The sequence below is a fragment of the Cryptomeria japonica genome, chromosome 10 (genome assembly GCF_030272615.1).
Source record: "Cryptomeria japonica chromosome 10, Sugi_1.0, whole genome shotgun sequence".
NCBI classification, from domain to species: Eukaryota; Viridiplantae; Streptophyta; class Pinopsida; order Cupressales; family Cupressaceae; genus Cryptomeria; species Cryptomeria japonica.
The window spans coordinates 784,884,894-784,899,293 of NC_081414.1; positions in this window are offsets into that span (position 1 = coordinate 784,884,894).

The window sequence follows — 14,400 nt, forward strand, 5'->3', positions numbered from 1 at the left end:
ATATCCATGAAATACTCAAATCTTCATGCGGACCTCTGAAACTTTCACTGAATCATCTATACACAACCCTCTACAAACCCATTAATCTGCAAATCTGATCATCATCATGTTGAACAAACCAACCCAGTGAACTTCATTGCATCACTGTCACAGACAGAGAAATATGTTGACATCAATGACAACACATCTCTTAGATATCTCTAAAACACATATTTGCTACATACTACCAATAATATCCCCAAACATCCAACATCTCCCCCCTAGGTATCTCACCTCTCTATCCCTAACCTCTAGATCGCTCATCTCTCTATATCTCTCCCCTCTCTAGTTCCTTCCCTCCCTCTCAACCTCTCTCCCTCCCTCCTTATCCCTCTTTTTCTCTTTGTGAAATTCTCTCTCATTTTATTCTCTCTCTCCCTCACCTCTTTACCTCTCCCATTTCTAGGTATATCTCAATCACTCATCCACCTCTCCCTCCCTCATTTTCCTTCATATTCTATTACTTCTTCTCTATCCCCTCTTCTCTCTCCCTTCTTACCCCCCATCTCTATCGCTACCTCTCTCCCTCCCTCACTCTTATTTTTTCTCCCCCTCATTATTTCTCTCCCCTCTCTCTCAATTCTCTCCATGACAACATCTCCCTCCCACCCTCTCTCTCTCTTTTCATGTCTAGGTCTCTACATCTCTCCCTCCCTCTTTACCTCTCTACCTCTCCCTGCATGTCTCATTAAACTCATCTCAATCCCCCTCTATATCTCCCGCCATGTCTCTCACCTCTCTCTTTCCTCTATCTCTCCTCTATCTCTCCTCCCTATATCTCCCCATTCTCTCTATGACTACCTCTCCATACCACCCTCTCTCTTCATTCTATTTTTGTAGGTCTCTCATTCCCTCCATGGCTACATATCCTTTTTTCCCTTCTTCTCTCCCTATCTATGTCTTCTCTTGTTTGTCATTTGCTCCCTTCCTCTCCCCTCTAGGTCTTCTCTTCTCTTTGTTCCTCTCTCCTTCTCTATATTCCCTTCCCTCCTTACCCCGATCTCTCTCTCCCTTTCTTTCTCTCTTTTATTCTCTCTTTCCATTGTCTATGTTGTCACATTTGCCTCCCACCCTCTATATCTCTCCCCTACTAGGTTTATCATTGTCAAACCCTCTCCACCTCTCTACCTCTCCATCCATGTTCCATTACCCACCTCTCTCTATCCTCTATCCATCTCACCCTCTCACTCCCCATTTAGGTACATAGGATATGTGGTGTAGGATATAGGGCTTAAGGTTCAGGGTTTATGATATTAGTATAGGTTTTAGTGTGCAAGATTGACGCTATTAAGTATTGGCTTTATGGTTGAGGGTATAAGGTATAAGATTTAAGGTATAGAGTTATAGGATTGAGGGTATTAATATAGCATCTACGATATTGGTTGTATGATTTATGGTTAAGGGTACTGATTATATAGTTGAAGTTATTGGAAGTACATTTGAGGGTTTAGGTTGAGGGTGTGGGGTGTCGGGTGTAGAGTTGATGGTATAAGGTGTCTAGAGTTGAGGTGTAGGATTTAAGGTATTCAATTTATATTCGAGAGTATCAATATAAACTTTAGAATGTTAGACTAACTATAAATCATTTATGCGTGAGGATCTTTATCTATATGTTTCTCTCTCATTTTTCACTTTCCTTCTCTATTTCTATTTTTCTCTTATCTCTCTCTCTCTTCTTTTCCATTTTTTTAAGGGTTGAAAAATATCAATGTTGTTGGTATTATGGACGTGTTGCATTGGTTTTGTCATTTATGTCAACACTAATCCTTTTGGAGATCTACATTGTTGATTTGGCACTACGGTTATATTGGTTTTTGTTGAACCGACACATTGTGTTCACCGGTAAGGTCAGTGACTTATGCACAGTCACCGGTATATGCTCACCGAGAGGTTATATGGTTCATCGACACTAATGATGACTTATTATCATCTGGAGATCACTTGATTATGTCAAAGACATGGTTTGGATACTTGCTTTTGGTGTTTTGGTTATTGTTCTAAACGGGTTGACATATTTGTTGTTACCGGAAGATTGGTCTAGGTTATGGACCGGTATACGTTATCTATTCCAGATCAACACAACACATTATGGAGATGATTTATTGATTGGATATTGTTGAAAATTTATTGAGAAGACATGTTGTATTGTATCAAGACTTATTTGTAATTGATTTAATTGTAATATTCTTCGTAAGTCGACCTACACATTTGGTCTTAGGTTTTGTATAAATGTAAGATCTCATTTGTGAGATGAAGAGTGGAATTGTGGTATGGTATTGTAACTTGGTATGTGCGAATATTGAAGATCATATGAGCAGATCATAGAGAAAATCAAGCAGACGTCATTAGAAGGTTCAAGGAAGGTTTAAAGGTGTTTATCAGAGCTTACACCAATACTAAATCCAGCATTGCAGATGCACTTTGAAGCAGTACATTACTCTAGGATTTAACCATCCTAATGTAGTCATTGTGACTCCCATTTGAGTAGTATGCTCTAGGCGGTTGGCCTTTCTGCATGTGCAGACCCCATTTGTATACACATACTATCTACAGTAGTATCATCTGATTGTGGGTAAGGTTTCCCACCGTGGTTTTCCCCTTACAGGGTTTCCACGTCAAAAATTTATGTGTTATGTATTGTGGATATTATTTCTCTTTTTGTTTCATGCATTAAGTTTCACCGGTATTGATATTAACTGCTAATCTGTTAATCGGCATTGAGTTTGGTTTACGGTATTAAGTATTAAGTTGGATTAAGTTATAATTGGGTTGAAATTCATTGACAATTGATTCACCCCCCCCCCCCCCCCTCAGATGTCCTTCCGATTCCTAGAAATTGGTATCAGAGCTAAGTCCTCTTTTTGTGGAAGTCTAATAGCTTGAGGAGATCATATGGCAACGAACATTTTTAGGAAGGACAGTCCTAAACTTGATGGAACTAACTATGGTATATGGAAGATCAGAATGGAGATACATCTGAATTGCATTGGAAGAGACATATGGGAAGTTACAAAGAATGGCTATGTTGGTCCTACTCTGAATCAACCTAATCCACCAACATTGGGTAAGGACTTGGAGAATGATTGCAAAGCAAGAGAAGCAGTTCTGAGTGCATTATCAGATCAGAAAATTATGGGATTATCAGACCGATCTACTGCTAAAGCTATTTGGGATAAATTGGAAACATTGAATGAAGGAGATACCACTATCAAAATTGCAAAGCTGGAATGTTACCGGGTCAGGTATGAAAATTTGAAAATGGAAGAAGATGAAACAATTTCTGCTTTTATGGAAAGAGTTAATGAAATTGTTTTAGGAATACAATATTGTGGAGGATCCTTAAGTGAAGATGAAATTATTTGTAAAGTTTTAAGAGCTTTGCCACCGGCTTACAAAATGAAAGTAACTTCTATTAATGAGTTGAGAACAATGCCTAATACATCAGTATCTAGAGATACCTTGGTTGGAAAACTTTCAACATTTGAGCTTAAGGAATTTGGTCCCGTTATTACAGTTAAGACTGATTTAGCCTTCAGAGCATCATTTACAGCATCATCATCATCATCTGACAAATCTGATTGGAAAGAAATTTATGCAAAAGAACTTGAAGATATCAAGAGGGAAAATGAAGAAATGGAAGAACTTGAAGCACTATTTGCAAGGAAGATGCCTAAAGGTCCAGTTGGAAGTAAGTATGAAGGTAAAGCACCGTTTAAATTTTTTAATTGCATTAAAGTTGGTCACATAGCATCTAGATGTCCTGATAGACATGCAAGAATGAGAGAGGAAGCTAAAAGAACATATAAGCCTAACCCTGAATATCAGAGATACAGATTTAAGAAGAACAACAATAAATCATGTTACTATGTTGATGAAGGAGTTACAAATGATTCTGATGAAGAATTGGTAGACAATGGATGGGCATTTGTTGCAATAAAAGAAGATCAACGGCACCTACTATCCCATCGGTAGACCAGGCCCTGATAGCTAAAATTGAGGAAAAAAATGAATGGATCATTGATAGTGGACGTTCATATCATATGACCGGTGATAAAAGTAAATTCTTATCTTTTCAAGAATATAATGGAGGTCTAGTAAGATTTGGCGATGATAAAGCTTGTGTAATCAAAGGAAAAGGCACTTTATCTTTGGATGGTAAGCATAATACTGACAATGTTTATTATGTTGAAAGTTTGAAGCATAATCTTTTGAGTGTTGGTCAATTAGTTGAAAAGGGATTTCAGTTACAATTCAAGAATGAAAAATGCAAAATCAGAAATAGAACTGGATTGGAGATTGCAACCGGTAATTAGACTAAAGGTAATATCTTTCATTTAAATAATAGTGATAAGACATGTTTGATTGCACATATTGATGAAATTTGGTTATGGCATAAGAGACTTTGTCATGTAAATTTTGATTGCATTGTAAAGATCAGTTCAACTAAGGTAGTAAGGGATTTACCTAAGATTGTGAAACCTCATAATCCAATATGTAAGGAATGTCAAATGGGAAAGCAAGTTAGAACAACCCTTAAGAGGATTTCTAAGAAATCCAATAATGTTCTTGATTTAATTCATACTGACTTGTGTGGTCCGGCAAGAACAAGAAGTCTACAGGGAGATAGATATTTTATGCTAATTATTGATAATTATTCTAGAATGTGTTGGGTTACTTTTCTCAGGGAGAAATCAGAGGCTTTTGGAAAATTCAAGTTATACAAGGCAATGGTAGAGAATGAAACCAGTAAGAAAATCAAAGGTTTAAGATCTGATCAAGGAGGAGAATTTACATCTAAGGAATTTAATACATTTTGTGAAGTAAATGGAATCAAAAGACAACTATCAGCACCCCAGACACCTTAGCAGAATGGAATTGTCGAAAGGAAGAGTAGAACTATGCTAGATGATCATAAATAAACCAATACAGATTGCACCAGTACAGAATGTAGATCCAGTCACACCGACATCATCAGAGAATTCCACAGTAACTGAAGAACAGTAGCATGTGAATAAACCCAGGTATGTATGACTGAATCACTTAGAAAATTAGATAATTGGGAATAGGTATCAAGGTGTTATGACAATAGGAAGACTGGAAAATGAATAGGTATGCTTAATTTCTCAAGTTGAACCAGCATCTGTTATTGAAGCATGTCAAGATGAACATTGGATAAAAGCAATGGAAGATGAATTGGAACAAATTGAAAAGAACAATACATGGACATTAGTTCATCGGCCTAAAGACAAAAATGTAATTAGAACTAAATGGGTATTTAGAAATAAACTTAATGAAGATGGTAAGGTAATCGGGAACAAAGCAAGAATACTTTGTAAAGGATATTCACAGAAAGAGGGAATTGATTATAATGAAACCTTTGCATCGGTAGCTAGAATTGAGGCAGTTAGATTATTTCTTGCATTTGCAGCTCATAAGAACTATAATGTATATCAGATGGATGTAAAATGTGCATTTCTGAATGGTCATCTTGAAGAGGAAGTTTACATTGAACATCTTGATGGATTTTCATTGACAAATGATAAAGATATGGTTTCAAATTAAGGAAAGCTTTGTATGGATTGAAGCAAGATTTTAGAGCTTGGTATGCTAGATTGGACAAATATCTTTTGAAGCTTGGTTACAGTAAAGGTAATGCTGACAACAACTTATATTACAAAGTGACTAATCATGACATCTTGGTTATTGAAGTTTTTGTTGATGATATCATTTTTGGAGGAGAAGATGGATTGTGTAAGGACTTTGCTAACAAGATGTAGGAAGAATTTGAAATGTCTATGATTGGGGAGATAAAATTCTTTTTAGGATTGCAGATTTCAAAAACTGATAAAGGTATATTAATATGTCAAACAAGATACTTGAAGGAACTACTAAAGAAATTTGGTATAGAAAACTTTAAACTGGTAAGTACTCCTATGACTACAATTGATAAATTAACATTGAAGGATGATATAGCTCCTATTAATCCGACAAGATACAAATCTATGATTGGAGGTTTACTGTATTTGACACAAACTAGACCTGATATAATGAATGCAGTATGTATTGTTTCAAAATTTTAGAGTAATCCTAAAGAAAATCATGATTCAGCAGTAAAAAGGATTTTCCGGTATCTAGAAGGCACAACAAATCTTGGTTTATGGTATCCTAAAGATGAAAAATTTGATTTATATGCATACACCGATGCAAATTGGGTAGGAGATGTAGATGACAGAAAGAGTACCACTAGTGGTGCTTTCTTTCTTGGTAGAAAATTGATTTCATGGATAAGCAAGAAGCAGAGTTTGTTGGTATTATGGATGTGTTGCATTGGTTTTATCATTGATGTCAACCCTTATTAGCACTTATCCTTTTGGAGATCTTTGGTTATGTTCACCAGCAAGTTCAGTGACTTATGCACAGTCATTGGTATCTGGTTCACCGGCAGCTTAAATTATTCACTGACACAGAGGATGACTTGTTATCATCTGGAGGTTACTTGGTTATGTTGAAGACATGGTTTGGACACTTGGTTTTGGAGATTTGGTTATTGGTCTAATCGAGCTGGCATATTTGTTGTTACCGTCAAATTGGTCTAGGTTATGGACCGACATGTGTTATCTATTCTAGATCAGCACGACATGTTAAAGAGATGATTTATTGATTGGTTACTATTATAAATGCATTGAGCCGACATGATGCATCACATATTGATTCATTTGTAATTGATATTGTTGTAATATTATTAGTGAGTCGACCTACACATTTGGTCTTAGGTTTTGGTATATATGTAAGATCTCATTTGTGAGATTGTGTGGAATAAACTAAGAGATGACATAAGGTATTATAAGGTTGTGATATTCGGTATATACAAATATAAGCAGAACCACTCACGCAAACATCATTTGAAGATTCAAATAAGGTTTGAAGAAGATAATCAGAGCTTAACCGATACTGAATCCAGCATATGAAGATGCTATTTTGAACAGTACATTATCTAGGATTTAACCATCCTATTGTAGTCAGTGTGACTCTCATTTTGTGATTAAGAAGTGAGCTCTAGGCAGTTGGCCTTTCTGCATGTGCAGACCCCATTTGTACACACATACTATCTGTAGTAGTATCATCTGATTGTAGGTAAGGTTTCCCACAATGGTCTTTCCCCTTACAGGATTTCCACGTACAAATATCTGTGTTATGTGTTGTGGATGTTATTTCTCTTTTTGTTTCATGCATTCAAATTCACCGATATTGTTATTGTTAGGATTCCCACATATACTAAGAGGGGGGGGGTGAATCAATATCTAACCGGTAATTTGATTTTCTTAACTTAAAACATGTAGAATATATTAATACTGAATACCGATAAACAAGAAATAATGCAATAAACAAAGATAACAACAACCACATGAAAAACACACCATAACATAGTAGTTTAATGAGGAAACCCAGTGTGGGAAAAACCTCGGTGGGATTTGTGACCCACAATATTCACTTACTGGCCAATAAGAGAATATTACTGCTACAAGAGGGGCTTGCACATGCAGGAAGGCCAAGTGCCTAGAGCTCACTGCTCAATTACAAAATGGGAAGTCTCACTGACTTACAAAATGGATTATATAAATCCAATGTCTTGTACTACTTCAAAATAGCATCTACTATGCCAGATCCAGTACCGGTTTATAGCTTTGCTTCATACATAAAACCTTAACCTATAATTCACATAATAGGTCTGCCTTATTTCACCTATATATTTTCTTTCTTCTATTGCAAAATGTTCTACAATGATCTCTTATATATATGAGTCATTTTACAACTTGCCAAGTCAGCTTGCAATGATTTTACAATAATAAAAAATATATATTACAAACAAAATTCTTGTCGGCTTCTATGCCGGTATGCTTCCTTTTGCTGTCAATGGTCTTTGTGCCGGTGTGGAGTCTGTCTTTGTCGGTGCTGGTGAATTGTCTTGCCAGTGTCGTAGGATTGTAAGGTTGCCATCAATGACAAAACCTTCAATCACCTAAAATGTCTCATTGGAGTGTGCATTTTCCAACAATCTCCCCCTTTGGCATTGATGGCAACACTCATGAGAAAAATTCATAAGTGTATCCAAAAATTGAAGTCCAAAAATTGTTACTAAAAATGTGTGCTGCCCCTGAGCAGATGATCCCTAAGTTATTGGATTTTTCTCATACCACTACTCCCCCTTTGGCATCAATGAAAAAGGTTTTCAAAGTGTCAATAGAGTGTGGTTTGCTGCTTCATCCTTGTAACCGGTTGGTTACAATCTGAAAAAGATCTGCCAAAACCAGATTCAAGCTCTCAATGAACTTTTTGTTGTCTTTTAATGCGGCCTCTATCCTCTGAACTGCACTGGTGAGGTGTTGCATTTTCTTTGCCGGTGTTTTCTGTCCTTGAACCAAAGCATCAGATATTTCTTTCCTTAAGGAGGCGAGATAGTCCAATTTTGGACTAAGTCTCCATTTAAGATCTTTAGCCTTTCCTTTTATTCTTTCTTTGTCTCTTTCCAACTTTAGTAGTTCTTCCTCAAAACCTGTTATTTTCTGCTCAAAAACTGATAATGAATCAGATGAATTGATGAAATTGTCAGCTAGTTGATTTATTTCTTCCTGTATCTTGCTAATTTTCTTGTCTATGTCAACTATCAGAAAGTTAGTTTTACATGTATCCCTGTACAAAGTTTTGAATTCCTTCAATGTGCTACATAGTTCCGGTAGAAGTGTGTCAAATTGTCTTGTACACTTCTTTATTTCTTCCTCAAATAATTTGTGTTTTTCCTTCTCTAATCTCTCCTTGAATGCTTCCTCTTTTATTTGTTCAACTATCACAGTGTTTTCAGTAATATACTTAGACAAAGTGTCAAGTTGACTCAAAGACTCTTTATTATCTACATTACATTTTGGTGCTATCATTTTCAAAATTGGAATGGTGTCATCTATTGCCTTGTAAGCCTATGAGCTACAATCTGTTATCTTCTTTATGGAATCCAAAAGAACTTTTGTTACATTAGTTGGTTTGAAGTCTTTACTTGAAGAGCCAACACTTTTTATTCCGCCGGTGGCAGCAATATCCTTGCTTGTCATGACCTCCGGTAGGTCAGTTTGTGTTTCCATTTCTTTAAGAAAAGGTTTGGTTTCCTTAGCTAATGTCAGTGGCACTGACTCTGTATGAACCTGTTGTGGTGATGGAGTATGTTGCTCTGCTTGTTGCTCTGTGTTATCACTTGTCGGTTTACCTTCTGTACCATCAGTTACCAGTTGCTCATTAGCCATATCTGTCTTCTTAGTTATATCCTTGCCTACCACAATATTGACCTTTTGAGTATCAATGTCCACTGTGTATAATACCTCAGAGTTAGGATTGGTGTCCTCTTTTGATATGTCCATGCTCTCACTATTCGGTTGATTATCAATAGTCACTACCGGTGGAGTATTCAGAGGTGGTGGGGATAAGTTATCTTTTATTTGATGCTAGGTGGTCCACCAACCTTGCTTTTTCCCTTAGCCTTATCCTTCTGATATACTTTGATGTGTTTGGGTTTTCTATATTCTTCCTACTTTTCCTTCTCTACAAGGAATATGTCTCATGCATTTGTAGTTTCCTCTGCAACCTCATTTACTCTACCAACCATAAGTGCTACATGCCGATGTGCAGTTGAAAATACTGACCGGTTAGCCTTAGAGATCAGATCATCTATCTCTTTTGGTGAGTTGACTGGATAAACATCAAGTAGTTTTTCAATTTTCATTTTCTTATCAAGCTCTACAACAGCTTGCCTTCTAGCTTCAAGTCTTTTAAATAGTTTTGTCGGTAATTCATCTACAACTTGCATTAGAAACTTCTTGTAAATGTCCAAGTGTATAATTACACTATTTTCAACTTTCTCCTTGTCATCAACTGATAATGAATCATATAATTTATTGATGTTTTTTAGCTATCCATCCTTTGTTATTTCATCTAGTAGTTTGTCAATTGGAGCAATGTTTTGTTGAGTCTTCTTCTTGGGTGTTAACTTCTTCTTCTTAGGAGTTATCTTCTTAGCCGAGGGCCTTACTGCCTGTTGTTTCTGTCTGGTTCTTCTAGGAGAAGGTGTGGATACCGGTGAAGGTTCTCTTTTCCTCACAACTCTTTTAAATGCAGTTGGCAAGTCACTTTCTAAAGAAGTTGCTACCGGTGAAAGGTGAGTTTCTAGTTGTTGTGCTTGTAACTCATCTTCAGTGATACCGGTTTTTTTAAGTACATCTTCTTTGATAGCCTTTGCTTGCCTAGATCCTCTTCTTACTATTGCTTCTACCTTCTTTACCCTTTTCTTAGATTGAATTTGATTCTCAATAGTCTCAACATTACCAAATACCTCTTCTTTAGGTTCCTTGGGTGCTTCTAGAAGGGCTTTTGAATATGTTTCAATTATGTTGTCATCGGTTTCATAACCCATTTCAGTAACCCAAATGGTTCTTGGGACAACTGCCTCCATCCAAATCTCATCCTTCTTAATAAGAAAGCATATTTCATCCTTATACTTATTTACAATTTCTTGTGAAAGTTTGACTCTAGTATTCATCCGTGCCTTTAAAGCCTGAAAGTACTCATTTATATTCTTTTCTTTGTTTTCACCCATGTTATTTAGTAAATCACACAATTGTTTGCCTACCGGTATATCAAAACCAAGATTCTTATTACCGATACCAGACACCTATTCTGTTATGTGTAGCATTAAACAGACAAGTAGGTTTCCAAATCTAAATGTCCCCTTTTTGTCTTTCTTAATTTTTCCAAGATTATTAATAAGCTCATCTTTCAACCATTCACACACATCTATTTTTGCATTATCCTTGATCATATCATAGGCACTCTTTATGCATAGGCTAGAGACTGAGTTTAACCTATTTGCATGTGTGGTTTTATACCCTAAAATCATGCTAATGAACTTGACATTGATGTCGGTTACATCGTTCACTCTTAAAGATCTCTTGTCAGATGTTGCACCTGTTAGGTTAGTCACTAGGTCATTTGAGACCTTCTTTGTTTTATCAGGCCTGTTATCGGTGGAGGGTAACCCTGTCACAGCCTTTACTGGCTCTTTTGTGATTTTGTGAATTGAGTCTAACCAGAAGAATTCACCATGAACCTTGCTTAAAACTATCCTTATAACATCCTTAGGGAAATCCAGAATACTGAGAATTTCAGTGAATCCTAGGGTTTCAACTATTTTGTGTTCAGGTTTCACATTACTAGAATCATCACAAATTATATTTTTATACATGCTCTTGATTTCCTCATCACCTAATTCTTCTATGTGACAATGAATGAACATTCTAAGGCCTTCTGCAAAAACTCTCCTTTGGGGATTTGAGAAAATGCACCAACATTATCATCCTTCTTAGTAATTTCGGGAACTAACTGAAATACGGGTCTAGGGTGTTTAATTACTTCGACTACAGTAGGGTTTGCTATGAATTCAGGAATAGATGAAGAAGCCATGGATATAAATACCTTTATCTACTTTAGGAAAGATTGCTTGCTGAATTGCTTGCTTCTTTGCTCGAAATGACTTTGCTCAGGAATTTTTGCGCTCTTTGATTGTTTGAATGCTCGGTGAAATGAAATTGGAGCCAGAAACACTGATTTATAATGTTATTTTTGCCAACTACCATATTTAATGCTTGCCGATTAAGTAATGACTTAACTTATCTGTCGGTATAGAAGTAATTTTCACTTCTCACCATCAACCGAGGGAATAATAGCATGTTTCACATTTGATTGCTAAACCCTCAAGGAAATTTTCTTCAGTTAGTTGAAGAGTGTCCTGCCGGTGGAGTGTTACTTTCTTCTGTCGGTGGAGTGTTACTCTGTTTTGTCGGTAGAGGAGTATTCCTATCAACATTTAGTTCTGATTTCCTGATCCATTGTTTTAAGAATTCCTACTTTACTTCTTCAACTTTTTCTTTACCTTTCAAACTAGGACCTTTGTTATTTACCGGTGAGGATTTGCTTCTACAAAATTTTGCAATATGTCCAATCTTGTTACAGGGATAACAAGTCACATTATTTTTCTGAATAGCTTTTCCATATCCTATGTCAGTTTGTGTTCTGCATTGATTAGGTAAGTGTCTAAATCTTCCACAAACATAACATCTTACATTCATTTTGCAATTTTCAGAACTATGACCAACTTTGTTGCATTTTGAACATTGACCGGTGGGTGTATTGGTATTCTGATAATTTCTAGATCTACATTGATTTGCTCTATGACCATACTTATTATAGCTAAAGCATTTGCCATTAAATTAATAAGCAGTAGGTTGTCTTACCAGTTTGCCATGATCCTGTGTGTTTACAGTACCAGATCTTTCACCAGCTTCAAAGCCAAGACCATTAGTGTCACCATTAGGTTTTTGATTCTTCAACAAGTCACCAAGTTCTTCTGAGCTTTTCTTGAATTTTTCTTTATGTTGATTTGCAGCAACCAATTCTCCTTCCAAGATACCTTTTTGTCTCATGAGTTCATTTGAGTCATTTTGTGCATGCATCAGATCTGTCTTCAACATATCATTTTTATAACTAAGTCTTGTGTTTTCATGTGCAGCTTCATTCAGTCTTCTAGTCAAGTCTTCTTCATTCTTCTTTCTATCTTCAAATTCTTTACAAAATCTCATAGTCATATCCTGCATCTCATTCTTTGTTGTCATGTTTTCTTGTTTCAGCTTATTCATTAGGTCACTAAGAGTTTCCTTTTCATCATTCTCATTTTGCATCTTTTCACAAAGTTCTCTTCTCTTGTTTCTTAAAATGGTAAGATTTTCTTGAAGTGCTTGAATAATATACTGTGCAGCTTTTAGATCATCTTCAAGTTTGATATTTTCAAGTTTTCTGCATCATAGTCTGAGAGAGTTGCTTCTAATTGCTTCATCAAGTTTTCCATCTCTACCGGTGTCAAGATCTTCCTCAAGATGTTAGGCTTCTAAAAATAGAGGACCAGGCTCTGATACCAATTGTTAGGATTCCCACAGATACTGAGAGGGGGGGGGGTGAATCAGTATCTAATTGGTAATTTGATTTTCTTAACTTAAAACATGTAGACAATAAACAAAGATAACAACAACCACATGAAAAACACGCCATAACACAGTAGTTTAACGAGGAAACCCGATGTGGGAAAAACCTCAGTGGGATTTGTGACCCACAATATTCACTTACTGGCCAATAAGAGAATATTACTGCTACAAGAGGGGCTTGCACATGCAGGAAGGCCAAGTGCCTAGAGCTCACTGCTCAATTACAAAATGGGAAGTCTCACTGATTTACAAAATGGATTATATAAATCCAATGTCTTGTACTGCTTCAAAATAGCATCTACTATGCCAGATCCAGTACCGGTTTATAGCTTTGCTTCATACATAAACCCTTAACCTATAATTCGCATAATAGGTCTGCCTTATTTCGCCTATATATTTTCTTTCTTCTATTGCAAAATGTTCTACAATGATCTCTTATACATATGAGTCATTTTACAACTTTCCAAGTCAGCTTACAATGATTTTACAATAATAAAAAAAATATATTACAAACAAAATTCTTGTCGGCTTCTGTGCCGGTATGCTTCCTTTTGCTACCGGTGGTCTTTGTGTCGCTGTAGAGTCTGTCTTTGCCAGTGTCGGTGAATTGTTTTGCCGGTGTCATGGGATTGTAAGGTTGTCATCAATGACAAAACCTTCAATCACCTACAATGTCTCACTGGAGTGTGCATTTGCCAACAGTTATTAACTGTTAAATTGCCAACCGGCATTAAGTTTGGTTTACCGATGCAACATAGTGGAACAGGGAAGCTCGTGCCTCCACTTTGGCATTGTTGTCAAAGGGGGAGAAGATGTGAAGCAAAGAAGATATCTGAACTATTAAGGAGAAGATGCGATGCAGAAAGAGAGATATCTTTGTATATTACCATCAATGCCAAAGGGGGAGATTGTTGGTATATGAGCAGAGTATGTTGACATGATGATATTGTGTTGTCATTGATGTCAATATGCTGAAGAGTGAACTGGTAATATGCTGAAGAGTGAACCGGTAATATGTGGAAGAAGAACCAGTTTATTGAAGTTAAGCAACTGGCAAAGTGAACCGGTATATGTGAAAAAGGTGAAGCGGTATGTTTGTCCAAGTGAACCGGTATATGGAATGTTATCTATCAAGGCTTAATATGGTATGACTACCGGTTGGTAGTCCCAGCCTCAGGGTTTCCGGTTAAAATGTTTCGAGCCTGTGTGATTCAACTGATGCCATTGTGTGATGAGGTAGCATTGTAATGGAGATCAGATCGTGTTGCCATGTTTGCCTCGTGCG